Source organism: Bubalus kerabau, chromosome 2 (assembly GCF_029407905.1).
Source record: "Bubalus kerabau isolate K-KA32 ecotype Philippines breed swamp buffalo chromosome 2, PCC_UOA_SB_1v2, whole genome shotgun sequence".
NCBI lineage: Eukaryota > Metazoa > Chordata > Mammalia > Artiodactyla > Bovidae > Bubalus > Bubalus kerabau.
In genome coordinates this window covers 65,307,321-65,324,659 of record NC_073625.1, presented here as the reverse complement: position 1 = coordinate 65,324,659, position 17,339 = coordinate 65,307,321, and the positions used below count along the sequence as shown (strand labels likewise).

The window sequence follows — 17,339 nt, the reverse complement described above, 5'->3', positions numbered from 1 at the left end:
CTACACCAATCTACAGCTCAGAGAGTATCTTTATAAATTTAGGGTTAACTTGCACTTCAGCATGGAAAGTGATCCACCCGCCCCACATGTAAGCAATTCTCTGAACTTCATGATTTGCTTAAGTGCTTAATCCACCAACTAGAGGAAATGCAAGAATCAACTTTTAGCCCAAACTCTACTTTAATCTTGGCTCAAGAAGCCTAAAAATCTGGGCTTCTTGATGCTCTTTCTAACCCTACTCCATTTAATCAATAATGACTCTGGCAGAAAGAGAAAGTGTATCTTTTTTCCCTAACAGAGGTAATTGAATATTGCCTAATTAGATTCACTACACTGCTTTGATGCCATAGTGATAGTTGATATATAGGAGGCCTGGCAGTGATAATTGTGAGAGAGATTATTTAATGTAAAATGGAAGTACTGGGTGTGGAGGCCACAGCTTTGAATATGGTGTCCTCTTCCCCACTCAAAATTTGAGTGTGTGTTTTTATATTAAAAATAGAATATTTTCTATTATTAAAATGTTATGCTCCTTTCTGTGGTTTCTAAGTTTATATGCTAATACTTTTACTTTGGGGCTTCCCAGGTGGCTCAGTGGTAAAGAACCCGCCTGCCAGTGCAGGTCACATGAGAGACACGGGTTCAATCCCTGGGTTGGGAAGATTCTCTGGAGAAGGGAGGGCATGACAACCCACTCCAGTATTCTTCCTGGAGAATCCCTTGGACAGAGGAGCCTGGCAGACTATACTCCATAGAGTTGAAAAGATTAGGACATGACTGAAGCAACTCATGCACAGACACCATTACTTTAGGTTGCTTGAGTTATTTTTGCTTGGGCAGGAGATAACAGTGATAGTAGGGAGGAATATACCACTGGCCCTCCCTGCCTTCACATTGCAGTAAATATAAAATCATCAAAACCGGGGAAAGCTAGAATGCCACATATCATGACCCTTCTGGTCTCATTTTGACTAGAATTAAGCTGAGTTACTATGTCTGCTAAGAGTATGGGTACCTGGTCTCTTTGCAAAGGAAACTAAAATGGAAAGAATCTTGGAGAAAAGCTACCAACTTAGACATTGTGCCGCCAGGTTTGATTTAAAGCGATTTGGTGGAGGTGAGGATGGCAAAAATGTATGAGGCAACACAATTGAGTGCAGAGGACAGAAGGCCATTTAAAAAAAGATGTGACATGGATTCTATAACTCTAACCTCCACTCTTGGAAAAATAGCCACCAGCTCTTTCATTGTATTGGTTGTGCTGTGTCTCCACAGTCTGCAGGAAAACATCACACTTTTTCCTCTAACCCATTGATGAATGGCTACTATGTTCCATGCTTGTGAGGAGTCCAGGGGTTAGCTGCATTTGGTTGTATGAAGCTGTTTATGGAGAAAGGAGTTGACATGGGTACCTGTGTAATCATGTGAAAGAGGCCAAACTTAAAAGCTTTGTTTTCTTAGAAAAAAAAGGAGAAATTGATTCTGTTAATGATAACAGAGTTTAAAAATTTTTTTCCTGAAATTCCAAATAGGAGAAGTGGAAATTATGGATGAACTTGAATATGTTTCTTGTCGTTAATGCAATTCTGAAATTTTTGTTAAAATAATATGGGATTCTGTAAATTTCAAAATCTTTTTCCTTTGTAAAGTGAAATAATTCCTGATGAGGTAATTTGGGTAGAGGAGAGAAAGAGAGAGAGAGAGAGAGAGAGGAAGTAGGTATAAAGACAAAGATCTATGACCTTTTGTAGCTGTATCTTGCTTGATATATTGTCTTCATGTTCATGTATTTAGAAGAATCCTATACTTAAGAGTGGTAGATAACAAGAGCTGAAAAATGTAATGCCAAATGAAAAAGAGAAACAAAAATTCTGATACCCATTAAACTATGTGTAAAAAATGGCAAGATTTCTATATAGGCATATTAAATCTATGACAAATTCTTTATAATTGAACTACAAAATGAATGCATGCAAAGTGATAGAATAATGCTTTCAAATGAGGAGTAATTATAGGCATCAGGAGAAATATCAATAACCTCAGATATGCAGATGACACCACCCTTATGGCAGAAAGTGAAGAAGAACTAAAGAGCCTCTTGATGAAAGTGAAAGTGGAGAGTGAAAAAGTTGGCTTAAAGCTCAACATTCAGAAAACGAAGATCATGGCATCCAGTCCCATCACTTCATGGCAAATAAATGGGGAAACAGTGGAAACAGTGACTGACTTTATTTTTCTGGGCTTCAAAATCACTGCAGATGGTGATTGCAGCCATGGAATTAAAAGACGCTTATTCCTTGGAAGGAAAGTTATGACCAACCTAGATAGCATATTAAAAAGCAGAGACATTACTTTGCCAACAAAGGTCCATTTGGTCAAGGCTATGGATTTTCCGGTGGTCATGTATGGACTATAAATGAGAGTTGGACTATAAAGAAAGCTGAGCGCCGAAGAATTGATGCTTTTGAACTGTGGTGTTGGAGAAGACTCTTGAGAGTCCCTTGGGCTGCGAGGAGATCCAACAGTCCATCCTAAAGTATATCAGTCCTGGGTGTTCATTGGAAGGACTGATGTTGAAGCTGAAACTCCAGTACTTTGGCCACCTGATGTGAAGAGCTGACTCATTTGAAAAGACCCTGATGCTGGGAATCATTGAGGGCAGGAGGAGAAGGGGATGACAGAGGATGAGATGGTTGGGTAGCATCACCAACTCAATGGACATGGGTTTGGGTGGACTCCGGGAGTTGGTAATGGACAGGGAGGCCTGGTGTGCTGCAGTTCATGAGGTTGCAAAGAGTCGGACACAACTGATCGACTGAACTGAACTGAACTGAACTATACAGACATATTGATGATACTGTAGATTGAAAATCTTTTTTTTTTTTTTGTATTCATTTTGTATTTACATCCATTTTGACATCCATCTTGACATCCATCTTTAAAGTAGTGAGGTTGAGGGGCAGAAAGGCAATGTGCAGTTTATTGTTTGTTTGTTTTTTAATTTTTGGCTGTGCTGGGTCTTTGCTGTGACATGTGGCTTTCTCTAGTGGGGGCTTCTCTAGTTGCAGAGCATGGGCCCCAGGCATGTGAGATTTTAGTTCCCCAAGCAGGGATCGAATCCAAGTCCCCTACATTGTATGGTGGATTCTTAACCAACAGACCACCAGGGAATTCCCCTCTCTACACACAGTTTTATATCTATAGAGACATACTAGATTTGTTTCAACGTTCAGGACTTCAAAAGTTTGAAAAAAAAAAACTGGCTTATAATGATTTTCAGATGAGCTCAAAGAATATTTGATTATTATTAATTCATTTCAGATTTGAAAGTTGAGATGAACACAGTTATAGAACTATATAAAATTACTATTTTATGTTTGGGAAAATTTTTTATGACTTCACTGCTCTTGCATAGTCTATGCAATGTCAACAGAGCAGACTGTAAGCTTTAGCTTTAGTAATGACTGATGGTGATACTCTTGAATAATCTTATCAACAATTGAACTAATACAGGTGACCTAAATATGTTCTTGCAAATTGTCAGTTACTAAGTCATGTCTGACTCTTTGAGACCCCATGGACTACAGCATGCCGTGCCTCCTGGTCCCTCACTATCTCCTGGAGTTTGCCCAAGTTCAAGTGCATTGAATTGGTGATACTATCCAACCATCTCATCCTCTGCCACAGAGGTTGCCTTTTGCCTTCTCCTTTTGCCTTCAGTCTTTGCCAGCATCAGCGTCTTTTCCAGTGAGCTGGCTCTTGGCATCAGATGCCCAAATTATTGAAGCTTCAACAGCATCAGTCCTTCCAATGAGTATTCAGGGTTGATTTCCTTTCAGTTTGACTGGTTTGATCTCCCTGTTGTCCAAGAGACTCTCAAGAGTCTTCTCCAGTACCACAATTTGAAAGCATCAATTCTCAGTGCTCAGCCTTCCTTATGGTCCAACTCTCACATCCATTCATGACTACTGGAAAGACCATAGCTTTGACTCTATGGACCTTATGTTTGTGCTTTCTAATACATTGTCTAGGTTTGGCATAGCTTTCCTTCCAAGAAGTAAGCATCTTCTAGAAACATAATATTAGTCAAAGTTGTCATTTATGCAGATAAAAGGTAAATTTGATAAATTATTTTGGAAAATTTTAAGTTTGCCAAAACCAAGTGTAAAACTATGAAATTTATCTGTTTTTATTAACCAGATTGACTAGATAATGAACAGAACTGCAATTCACACTACATTGTAGTTATAAATACAAATAAAAATGACTATTTTCATATAATGTGATTTATTTTTATCTTTTCATTTTAATTTCCACTTGTATAGCTTGCTAGGGTTGTTGTAACAAAATATCACAGACTGGTTGGCTTAAACAATGGAAATTAATTATCTTACAGTACTGGAGGCTAGAAGTCAAATATTAAGGTGTTAGATCAGTTGATTTCTTCTGAGGTCTCTCTGTGGATGTGACTGGTGATAGAAGCAAGGTCCGATGCTATAAAGAGCAATATTGCATAGGAACCTGGAATGTCAGGCCCGTGAATCAAGACAAATTGGAAGTCGTCAAACAAGAGATGGAAAGAGTGAATGTTGACATTCTAGGAATCAGCGAACTAAAATGGACTGGAATGGGTGAATTTAACTCAGAAGACCATTATATCCACTACTGTGGGCAGGAATCCCTCAGAAGAAATGGAGTAGCCATCATGGTCAACAAAAGAGTCTGAAATGCAGTACTTGGATGCAATCTCAAAAACGACAGAATGATCTCTGTTCGTTTCCAAGGCAAACCATTCAATATCACAGTAATCCAAGTCTATGCCCCAACCAGTAATGCTGAAGAGGCCGAAGTTGAACAGTTCTATGAAGACCTACAAGACCTTTGAGAACTAACACCCAAAAAAGATGTCCTTTTCATTATAGGGGACTGGAATGCAAAAATAGGAAGTCAAGAAACACCTGGAATAACAGGCAAATTTGGCCTTAGATTACAGAATGAACCAGAGCAAAGGCTAATAGAGTTTTGCCAAGAAAATGCACAGGTCATAGCAAACACCCTCTTCCAACAACACAAGAGAAGACTCTACACATGGACATCACCAGATGGTCAACACTGAAATCAGATTGATTATATTCTTTGCAGCCAAAGATGGAGAAACTCTATACAATCAACAAAAACAAGACCAGGAGCTGAAAGTGGCTCAGATCATGAACTCCTTATTGCCAAATTCAGACTTAAATTGAAGAAAGTAGGGAAAACCACTAGACCATTCAGGTATGACCTAAATAAAACCCCTTATGATTATACAGTGGAAGTGAGAAATTGATTTAAAGGCCTAGATCTGATAGAGTGTCTGATGAACTATGGAATGAGGTACATGACATTGTACAGGAGACAGGGATCAAGACCATCCCCATGGAAAAGAAATGCAAAAAAGCAAAATGGCTGTCTGGGGAGGCCTTACAAAAGCTGTGAAAAGAAGAGAAGTGAAAAGCAAAGGAGAAAAGGAAAGATATAAGCATCTGAATGCAGAGCTCCAAAGAATAGCAAGGAGAGATAAGAAAGCCTTCTTCAGCGATCAATGCAAAGAAAGAGGAAAACAACAGAATGGGAAAGACTAGAGATCTCTTCAAGAAAATTAGAGATAGCAAGGGAACATTTCATGCAAAGATGGGCTCGATAAAGGACAGAAATGGTATGGACCTAACAGAAGCAGAAGATATTAAGAAGAGGTGGCAAGAATACACAGAAGAATTGTACAAAAAAGATCTTCACGACCCAGATAATCATGATGGTGTGATCACTGACCTAGAGCCAGACATCCTAGAATGGGAAGTCAAGTGGGCCTTAGAAAGCATCACTATGAACAAAGCTAGTGGAGGTGATGGAATTCCAGTTGAGCTATTTCAAATCCTGGAAGATGATGCTGTGAAAGTGCTGCACTCAATATGCCATAAAATTTGGAAAACTCAGCAGTGGCCACAGGACTGGAAAAGGTCAGTTTTCATTCCAATCCCAAAGAAAGGCATTGCCAAAGAATGCTCAAACTACCACACAATTGCTCTCATCTCACACGCTAGTAAAGTAATGCTCAAAATTCTCCAAGCCAGGCTTCAGCAGTACGTGAACCGTGAACTTCCAGATGTTCAAGCTGGTTTTAGAAAAGGCAGAGGAACCAGAGATCAAATTGCCAACATCCGCTGGATCATGGGGAAAGAAAGAGAGTTCCAGAAAAGCATCTATTTCTGCTTTATTGACTATGCCAAAGCCTTTGACTGTGTGGATCACAATAAACTGTGGAAAATTCTTCAAGAGATGGGAATATCAGACCACCTGACCTGCCTCTTGAGAAACCTGTATGCAGGTCAGGAACCAACAGTTAGAGCTGGACATGGAACAACAGACTGGTTCCAAATAGGAAAAGGAGTACTTCAAGGCTGTATATTGTCACCCTGCTTATTTAACTTATATGCAGGGTACATCATGAGAAACACTGGACTGGAAGAAACACAAGCTGGAATCAAGATTTCTAGGAGAAATATCAATAACCTCAGATATGCAGATGACACCACCCTTACGGCAGAAAGTGAAGAGGAACTCAGAAGCCTCTTGAGGAAAGTGAAAGTGGAGAGTGAAAAGGTGGCTTAAAGCTCAACATTCAGAAAATGGAGATCATGGCATCGGGTCCCATCACTTCATTGGAAATAGATGGAGAAACAGTGGAAACAGTGTCAGACTTTATTTTTGGGGGCTCCAAAATCACTGCAGATGGTGACTGCAGCCATGAAATTAAAAGACGCTTACTCCTTGGAAGGAAAGTTATGACCAATCTAGATAGCATATTCAAAAGCAGAGACATTACTTTGCCAACAAAGGTCCATCTAGTCAAGGCTATGGTTTTTCCTGTGGTCATGTATGGATGTGAGAGTTGGACTGTGAGGAAGGCTGAGCACTAAAGAATTGATGCTTTTGGACTGTGGTGTTGGAGAAGACTCTTGAGAGTCCCTTGGACTGCAAGGAGATCCAACCAGTCCATTCTGAAGGAGATCAGCCCTGGGATTTCTTTGGAAGGAATGATGCTAAAGCTGAAACTCCAGTAGTTTGGCCACCTCATGCGAAGAGTTGACTCATTGGAAAAGAATCTGATGCTGGGAGGGATTAGGGGCAGGAGGAGAAAGGGACGACAGAGGATGAGATGGCTGGATGGCATCACTGACTCGATGGATGTGAATCTCATGAACTTTGGGAGTTGGTGATGGACAGGGAGGCCTGGCGTGCTGGGATTCATGGAGTCGCAAAGAGTCGGACACGACTGAGCAAGTGAACTGAACTGAACTGAACTGAGGCCTCTCTCTGTGGCTCGCAGATGGCCACGTTCTTGCTGTATCTTCATATGGGCCTTTCTCTGTGTGCATAGATCTCTAGTTTCCCTTTTTTATTTTCAAATTTCCTCTTCTAAGAACACCAGTCAGATTGGATTAGTACCCACAGTAATGGTCTTATTTTGACTTGATCGCCTTCTTCGAGCCTTGACTCCTAACATTCTGAGGTACTAGGAGTTAGGACTTCAACATATGAATTTTGGGGAGACACAGTTTAGCCCATAACACCAATGTATTTCACACACCTAACCATATTTGTTGAGCACTTCCTAGGAATCAGCACTGAGAAATACACAGGTGATACAATAGAGATGAAGGGCTCCAATAGAGACCTGGAGTTTCAGATGCTTATTACATTTTCCCAGGAGGGTCATAGAGTTGATCAAGTTGCTTTCATTGAACTAACAGCTTAATGAAGGGACATTCAATTAAGAGTTAAGCTACCAAATAGCTACATATTTATAGATAGGATGATGGGAGAAGGCAATGGCACCCCACTCCAGTACTGTTGCCTGGAAATCCCGTGGATGGAGGAGCCTGGTAGGCTGCAGTCCATGGGGTCGCTAAGAGTCGAATACGGCGAAGCAACTTCACTTTCACTTTCCACTTTCATGCATTGGAGAAGGAAATGGCAACCCATTCTAGTGTTCTTGCCTGTAGAATCCCATGGACGGATGGGACAGAAGCCTGGTGGGCTGCTGTCCATGGGGTCGCACAGAGTCGGACAAGACTGAAGCGACTTAATAGTAGTAGTATAGATAGCATGATAAATTCTTTGAAGGTAATGAAAGCGCATGTGATAAAGATCAATGAATGGATGGGGTGAGTGAGGAAGTGTCAGAAATCTGCATAGGTGAGATCTCTAAGAAAAGCATCCATGGAAGGGCATTTCCTTTGAGGTGTGAGAGGTTGTGTTAAAAAACAAAAACAAAAACAAAAACACAACTTTAAGGGGGAAAAAAAGACAAAAAAGCCAACAAATAACAAAAACTCTAAACTGAAATGAGGTCAAGGTAGTCTAAGCATAATGAATTTGTGAAATGAGACTGGATGGAGGCCCATCAAGTATTTGTATTCATATGATCCTGGAGGCCTTGACAAGGAGTCTGGGTTTTATCTGAATTACAGTATGTAACATTTAAACATGCTTAAGCAAGAAGCTATTTCTGCTTTAAAAACCTTACCCTGGCTGTTGTGAAGTGGAAGGAACAGAGCAGGCGCAGGGAACGCATTTAAAGGCAGTGAGTTGTTAAGGGCAGTGGTGATGGTGGACTGGATAAACCTAGTAGCACTGAAGACCTGTAAAGCAGATCGGTCCCCAATATATTTGAAGGGTAGAAATGACAAGCCTCGCGGAAAATGTTGGATGCTAGAGTAAGTAGATGGAGAAGGCAATGGCACCCCACTCCAGTACTCTTGCCTGGAAAATCCCATGGACGGAGGAGCCTGGTGGGCTGCAGTCCATGCGGTCGCTAAGAGTCAGACACGACTGAGTGACTTCACTTTCACTTTTCACTTTCATTCATTGGAGAAGGAAATGGCAACCCACTCCAGTGTTCTTGCCTGGAGAATCCCAGGGACGGGGGAGCCGTCTGTGGGGTCGCACAGAGTCAGACACGACTGAAGCGACTTAGCAGCAAAAGCAGCAGCAGAGTAAGTAGAACCAAGAATGACTTCCATGTTTGAGCAGCTAAGTAGATATTAGTGCTGTGAAATGAAATATTTCCTGCTCTACACTCTACCAGTAAACAAGCCTTTTCCAGATGCAAATTTCTGAGCCCAGGTGAAAACAAAGCCAGATATTTGGAAGCCATCAGCTACTTCCTCCCGAGTAAGCACTGAAGAGCTGCGGGATGTGAGAGGCGGCCATCTGCCACATTTGCCTCTTACACGGTAAACAGGGAGCAAATATGTGAATAAGAAAGCAGGATTGGCCCCAGATAGCTAGATGCATATGAAAGAAACGATTTCAACATGCATCCGCCACAGGTATACATGTGTTCATGTTGATATATGGCAAAACCAATACAATATTGTAAAGTTAAATAATAAAATAAAATAAAATAAATAAAATGCAAAAAAAAAAAAAAAAAAGAAACGATTTCAGCAAGCCTGGACACTTGTACATTTTCATACCTAGAAGATCGCTAAATCTCTTCACTTGAGATATTTAGTTTTCTCTTAATTAACAGTTAGCTTTTAATATTCAGATTACCTGCCCCTTGCTGCAGACTTGTATACAGCCTGGCTCCTTCCCTGCCTCCTCAGAGTCAGCTCTCTTGAGGTCACCTGCATTCCCACTGAATAAAACCTAACTCTCAACTTTCAGGTTGCTCCTATTTTTATAGATGACAGTGTCATTTGCTGTGAAGGAGTGTGTATGTGTGTGTGGGAGGGGACGAGTTGGAGTGGGAGGGGCAGAGATTTACATAGGGAGTCAGCTTGAGAAGAGATGTTGAGATCTGTTTCAGTTCAGTTCAGTTCAGTTGCTCAGTCGTGTCCAACATTTTGTGACCCCATGAACCGAAGCACGCCAGGCCTCCCTGTCCATCACCAACTCCTGGAGTCCACCCAAACCCATATCCATCGAGTCGATGATGCCCTCCAACCATCTCATCCTCTATCATCCCCTTCTACTCCTGCCTTCAATCTTTCCCAGCATCAGGGTCTTTTCCAATAAGTCAGCTCTTTGCATCAGGTGGCCAAAGTATTGGAGTTTCAGCTTCAACATCAGTCCTTCCAATGAACACCTAGGACTGATCTCCTTTAGGATGGACAGGTTGGATCTCCTTGCAGTCCAGGGGACTCTCAAGAGTCTTCTCCTCCAACACCACAGTTCAAAAGCATCAATTCTTCAGCACTCAGCCTTCTTTATAGTCCAACTCTCACATCCATACATGACCATTGGAAAAACCATAGCCTTGATCTGTGAGTTTACATTTGTTCATTTTTTCCCTATTTAATAAACATTCTATTTTTGTAAAGAATAATTTTAGATACATATACATTCTGAATTTCAACCTTGAAGTTTGAGTGACTATTAAATTAACCACAAAACACTGACATTTCAGACTGAAGATATCTGCCACAGTTTGATATGGTGACTGTAGCCAATACTTCAGTTTTAGACCTCAAATCACTTGGAAGAGTTGAAGATCTAAAGGACATTTGGGGAATAAGACAGAGAGGGTGAAGCCAGAAGACAGAGATACATCATGGAAACAAGAAAATTATCAAGAGTGGGCTCAGGAGGGCAGGAGAGATGGTCGAGATGAAGAGGAGAAGACAGGTCCAGCTTTGCTTCTCTATCACCTCCATTTTTCCTGGAGACCTGGGGTTTCAGGTGCTTATTATGTTATCCTAAAAGTGCCGTAGAGTTAATCAAGTAGAGACATGTTATGAAAGCAGGAAAAAAGTACATGAAGCTGGAGGAAAAAAATATCCATTTATTAATGGTAACTAAAGACTCAGAATTAAAATGATATTTGTGAGCTTAACTTGCTTTCAGCTTAAAATTTGACTAAGGGCTTAGGTACACCTCTTTTTCTCCTATACAATAGAGTAGGTATTGGACATTTATTGATGACATAGATTCCAGACTCTGTCAGAAGGTTTTATCTTTGCGTTCCTATCTAATTCGTTGGTGCTATTATTTAAGGTGTCTTGGAGGGGTAATGTCAAATTATTTGAAACTAAAAGCTGTCATGCTAGACTTTAAAAGTGCAATAGCAGAGTATTTTAGAACTTTAATGAAATTGCCAACCAAAATGCTTTTAGCATGACTTTGCAAATTATATATCTGGCAGAGATTTTAAGAAATGTTTGGCTGCTCTTGCTTTAGTGATTTAATGAGGTTTAGTGATTTAGTAAACACTCCCTGTTAACAGTTTCTTAAATATTTAATGGTCTAAGCAGAAAGATAGAATGATAAAAAGTTTGCTGTTGATGAAGAAAATAAATCACTGGAGCCCTAACTATTGGGACCTAAAAGAATCTCCTTTTTCAATAAGTTAAGAAAAGCCTTTTTGTTATTTTCTAATGTTTCTTAATTTTGAAAATAATTTATAATGAAAATCAGTGGTCAGGAAAATAAACTAGAATCTAATATGCATGAAACGTATACTTGAGAGTCTAAGTATAAACTACAGAGTGTCCTAAATAGATGGGACTTTCCTGGGGGCTCAGACAGTGAAGAATCTGCTCGCAATGCAGGAGACCCAGGTTTGATCCATAAGTCAGGAAGATCCCCTAGAGAGGGAAATGACAACCTACTGCAATATTCTTGCCTGGGGAATCCCATGGACAGAGGAGCCTGGCAGGCCCCAATCCATGGAATCACAAAGAGTCAGACACGACTGAGCGACTAACACTTTCAACACTTTCTGATACAGATATGAGCAAGAGTTCAATATGATTCTAAAGGTAGGAAAAAACTCTTTAGCTGTTCTGTCATTCTTAGCTTCTCTAGAAGTTTGGCAGTAAGGATTCTATTTTGAGTCTTAAATTGCTCTCAGGAATAAAGTGAGCTTTACCAGTAGTTCATTGCTAAATAGATCAGCAGAAATCTTGGTATTTGTGTGTACCAAAGGCTAATCTTCATTTACCCCTATAAGGATAGTGATCATCAGTAGGGCATGCATTTAAGTTACTTTTTCTAATCAGTTCAGTCACTCAGCTGTGCCTGACTCTTTGCAACCCCATGGACTGCAGCACACCAGGCTTCCCTGTCCATCACCAACACCCAGAACCTACTCAAACTCATGTCCATCACGTCGATGATGCCATCCAACCATCTCATCCGCTGTCATCCCCTTCTCCTTCCGTTTTCAATCTTTCCCAGCATCAGGGTCTTTTCCAATGAGTTGGTTCTTCGCATCACATGGCCAAAGTATTGGAGTTTCAGCTTCAGCATCAGTCTTTCCAATAAATATTCAGGACTGATCTCCTTTAGGATGGACTGGTTGCATCTTCTTGCAGTCCAAGGGACTCTCAAGAGTCTTCTCCAACACCACAGTTCAAAAACATCAATTCTTTGTCACTCAGCTTTCTTTATAGTTCAACTCTCACATCCATACATGACTACTGGAAAAATTATAGCTTTGACTAGCTTTGAATTTGTTGTCAAAGTAACGTCTCTGCTTTTTAGTAAGCTGTCTAGGTTGGTCATAAGTTTTCTTCCAAGGAGCAAGCATTTTTAAATTTCATGGCTGAAGTCACCATTTGCAGTGATTTTGGAGCCCCCAAAATAAAGTCTGTCACTGTTTCCACTGTTTCCCCATCTATTTGCCATGAAATGATGGGACCAGATGCCATGATCTTAGTTTTCTGAATGTTGAGTTTTAAGTCAACTTTTTCACTTTCCTCTTTCACTTTCATCAAGAGGCTCTTTAGTTCTATGCTTTCTGCAATACTCAGATCAGATCAGATCAGTCGCTCAGTCATGTCCGACTCTTTGCAACCCCATGAATTGCAGCACGCCAGGCCTCCCTGTCCATCACCAACTCCTGGAGTTCACTCAGACTCACGTCCATCGAGTCAGTGATGCCATCCAGCCATCTCATCCTCTGTCGTCCCCTTCTCCTCCTGCCCCCAATCCCTCCCAGCATCAGAGTCTTTTCCAATGAGTCAACTCTTCGCATGAGGTGGCCAAAGTACTGGAGTTTCAGCTTTAGCATCATTCCTTCCAAAGAAATCCCAGGGCTGATCTCCTTCAGAATGGACTGGTTGGATCTCCTTGCAGTCCAAGGGACTCTCAAGAGTCTTCTCCAACACCACAGTTCAAAAGCATCAATTCTTTGGCGCTCAGCCTTCTTCACTGTCCAACTCTCACATCCGTACATGACTAGAGGAAAAGCCATAGCCTTGACTAGATGAACCTTTGTTGGCAAAGTAATGTCTCTGCTTTTCAATATGCTATCTAGATTGGTCATAACTTTCCTTCCAAGGAGTAAGCGTCTTTTAATTTCATGGCTGCAGTCATCATCTGTAGTGATTTTGGAGCCCAGAAAAATAAAGTCTGACACTGTTTCCACTGTTTCCCCATCTATTTCCTATGAAGTGATGGGACTGGATGCCATGATCTTCGTTTTCTGAATGTTGAGCTTTAAGCCAACTTTTTCACTCTCCACTTGCACTTTCATCAAGAGGCTTTTTAGTTCCTCTTCACTTTCTGCCATAAGGGTGGTGTCATCTGCATATCTGAGGTTATTGATATTTCTCCTGGCAATCTTGATTCCAGCTTGTGTTTCTTCCTGTCCAGCGTTTCTCATGATGTACTCTGCATATAAGTTAAATAAACAGGGTGACAATATACAGCCTTGACGAACTCCTTTTCCTATTTGGAACCAGTCTGTTGTTCCCTGTCCAGTTCTAACTGTTGCTTCCTGACCTGCATACAAATTTCTCAAGAGGCAGATCAGGTGGTCTGGTATTCCCGTCTCTTAAAGAATTTTCCACAGTTTATTGTGATCCACACAGTCAAAGGCTTTGGCATAGTCAATAAAGCAGAAATAGATGTTTTTCTGGAACTCTCTTGCTTTTTCCATGATCCAGCGGATGTTGGCAATTTGATCTCTGGTTCCTCTGCCTTTTCTAAAACCAGCCTGAACATCAGGAAGTTCACGGTTCACATATTGCTGAAGCCTGGCTTGGAGAATTTTGAGCATTACTTTACTAGTGTGTGAGATGAGTGCAATTGTGCGGCAGTTTGAGCATTCTTTGGCAATGCCTTTCTTTGGGATTGGAATGAAAACTGACCTTTTCCAGTCCTGTGGCCACTGCTGAGTTTTCCAAATTTGCTGGCATATTGAGTGCAGCACTTTCACAGCATCATCTTTCAGGATTTGGAATAGCTCAACTGGAATTCCATCACCTCCACTAGCTTTGTTCGTAGTGATGCTTTCTAAGGCCCACTTGACTTCACATTCCAGGATGTCTGGCTCTAGGTCAGTGATCACAGCATTGTGATTATCTGGGTCATGAACATCTTTTTTGTACAGTTCTTCTGTGTATTCTTGCCATACACAGAATACTTGCAATACTCATGATTCATTTTATTGGGTGTTATAGAAAATCCCTTAAAGAATTTTTCCACTTTCTTCTTTTTAGAGATAAGAAAACTAAGCTCCATATAGGTGAAATGTGCCCAGTCCACAGCTGGTTAGTGAAAGCACTAAGTCTTGAATCCAAGGATTCTGATTGCTAGATTAGTGCTTTTTAACTCACAATATTGCATTTTATAGGGTGGTCTCTCTTTCAGTATATAAAATACTTGAACAGTTTTTTTTATTAAAACTATGTACTTTATTAGAAATGCTAACTGGATCTGAGTTTTTGTTAGAGATCTTTACCATATACATTAAGAACCTCAATTTACCAAGTCGGGGGAAATAAAAAGACTTGATAGGAAGGGTGCACCAGGTTTTAAACAGATTATTCTGTGTGCTTCCATGTAAAAATTTTGATGTCTTCTGACTAGCATTGATTCATCTTTCCCGTTTAGCCCAGCTTTAGTTGTCTCTCGTATTAGACATTTTGCCACCATTGTCCAGAATGAGGGAAACATCTCTGGTCAATATTTTGAGAGATTCTCCTTGAAACATGTGAATTGCATTTGTTGCTTTTGATTTTGTTAGCATTATTTTCAGCCTAAGTGCTCTGATAGACAAATTTAAGCTAAAGGGAATCAGGGCTTTAGACCCTCACAAATAATACGTATTTTTCTTTAGCCCATGTCTAAGTAGATTTTCGTACATTGAGGAAACATAAAAATATTGCAGAGTATATTAAACTTTTCACTAGTTACACTACAATCAATTCAAGGTAAGTATTCATTTTCATGGTTGATATAGCAGTTTTCAAGCCCAAGCTCTTTATGGATTATATGTAATGACACAGAAGTGACACAGTCTGTAGATGGTGAATGCAAAAGGAGACTCCCCCTGAAGGAGTTAACTGTATAAATTACATCAGAACAGTTCTGCCCAAAAGTTCAGGAAATGGAAAGAGGGCTATGACAAACAGCTAAATATAGTGGAAGAGGAAAGATGTAATAATATGATACAAAATTTGGCAAATATCAAAGGGGAGGTATTTTTTTCTTTTGCCAAACAAGTGTAGAATCTTTACATCATCGATATTGGCAATGCTAAGCTAAGTACTGTTTATTGAAATGCTGACGGTGCAGTTCTGCACCGACCTCAGAAGACATTGTGTTGCCTATAGAATTGCCAGTGCCATGAGTAGCCAAAATAGTTTTGTTTGGTTTTCATTAAAATGCTGACCTGATCTGACAGTGATTAATTTGTGATGGCTGGAAGGACCAAAATTTTGCAGTGATTTCACTGCAAAAACACTACCTACTCCAGTATTCTGACTTGGAGAATTCCATGGACTATATAGTCCGTGGGGTTCCAGAGTCAAACATGACTGAGCGACTTTTACTTCACTGCAAGTGAGATTACTATTTCCAAGCTGAACTTCCATGTGGTCATTGACTATATCAGGACCCTCAAGTAGTCTTACAAAGGCAAGTCAATAACAGCATGTTTCTGGAGAAAAACAGAAAATCTATTTGACTACATCTGTCTATTTCTTTGTTAGGTTAATATTATGGTGGCCAGAATACTGCAGTGGATTCCCTTCTCCAGTGGATCTTCCCAACCCAGTGATTGAACCCCAGGTCTCCTCATTGCAGGTGGGTTCTTTACCAGCTGAGCCACCAGGGAAGCCCAAGAATACTGGGGTGGGTAACCTATACTTTCTCCAGAGGATCTTCCTGACCCAAGAATCAAACTGGGGTCTCCCACATTGCAGGCATTAAGAATCTGCCTGCAGTGCAGGATACCTGGGTTCAACCCTTGGGTTGGGAAGATCCCCTGGAAGAGGGTATGGCAACCCACTCCAGTATTCTTTGCCTGGAGAATCCCCATGGACAGAAGAGCTTGGCAGGCTATAGTCCATGGGGTTACAAAGAGTTGGACACAACTGAGCGACTAAGCACATCTATTTCTTAATATTTATTTTGGGCAAATTTTCCTTGACTTCATTTTAAAGTAGAGTGACACATATAAAGAGCAGGTAAGGAATTGTGCAGACAGTAAGAGATTGCTTTGTAGAGTAATTGCATTACTTTTGTTGAAATTCTAACCTCGAGTATGGCCATATTTGGAGATGGGCCTTTAAGGAAATAATTAAGGTTAAATGAGATCCAGATAGGATCTCATAGTGTTCTTATAAGAAAAGACACCAAAGAACTCTCTTTGTCTTTCTCTCTCTATTTTTCTATCTCCCTATGTGCAGAAGAGAGGTTCCATAAGCATACAGTAAGATGGAGACCATGGGCTTCCCTGATGGCTCAGCAGGTAAAGAATCTACCTGCAGTGCATAAGACACAGGAGACATGGGTTTGATCCCTGCTTGAGGAAGACCCCTGGAGAAGGAAAATGGCAACCCACTCCCATTTCTTGCCTGAAAAATCCCATGGATGGAGCCTGGCATTTACAATCTGTGGGGTCACAAAGAGTCATGCACAATTGAACAGCTGATACATGCACTCAAGATGGAGGCCATTTACAAGCCATGAAGAAGGCTCTCATCAGGAAATAAATTTGCAGAAACCTGGATCATGGATTTCTAGCACCCATAACACTGATAAAATAAATGTCTATTATTTAAATGCTCCCAATCTGTTCTTGTGATATTTTGTTATGAAAACATGAGTAGATTGACATATCTGGTCATCTCAAATCATCTCCAGAACCTTTATTCAGATGTAAGCTTTTTCATTTGTATCCTCTAAACTTCCCTCCAATTACTCAAACACTCAAACTCATGATCTATTGCTCATTCCCAACTTGTAAAACCTAGTCTTTCCCCAATACTCTTTCTCAGTGAATGGCACTCTCTATCCTATAAGGTAAGTCAGAACCCCAGGATTCACTCTTAACACTTCTTTCT

At 40.5% G+C, this 17,339-nt stretch overlaps 1 long non-coding RNA gene across 2 annotated transcripts in view; it reads left to right on the top strand.

Annotated features, from left to right (window-relative positions):
• The window catches only part of LOC129643374 (uncharacterized), a 132,156-nt gene extending 115,131 nt beyond the window's left edge, over nucleotides 1-17,025 (top strand). Inside the window, exons 3-4 of one of the 2 annotated variants that reach the window (XR_008710254.1) lie at nucleotides 15,984-16,077; nucleotides 16,683-17,025. This is a non-coding gene — a long non-coding RNA (uncharacterized LOC129643374). The remainder of the gene's footprint in view (nucleotides 1-15,983; nucleotides 16,078-16,682) is intronic. The other variant, XR_008710255.1, reaches the window with a different exon arrangement.
• Nucleotides 17,026-17,339: the final 314 nt, after the last annotated feature.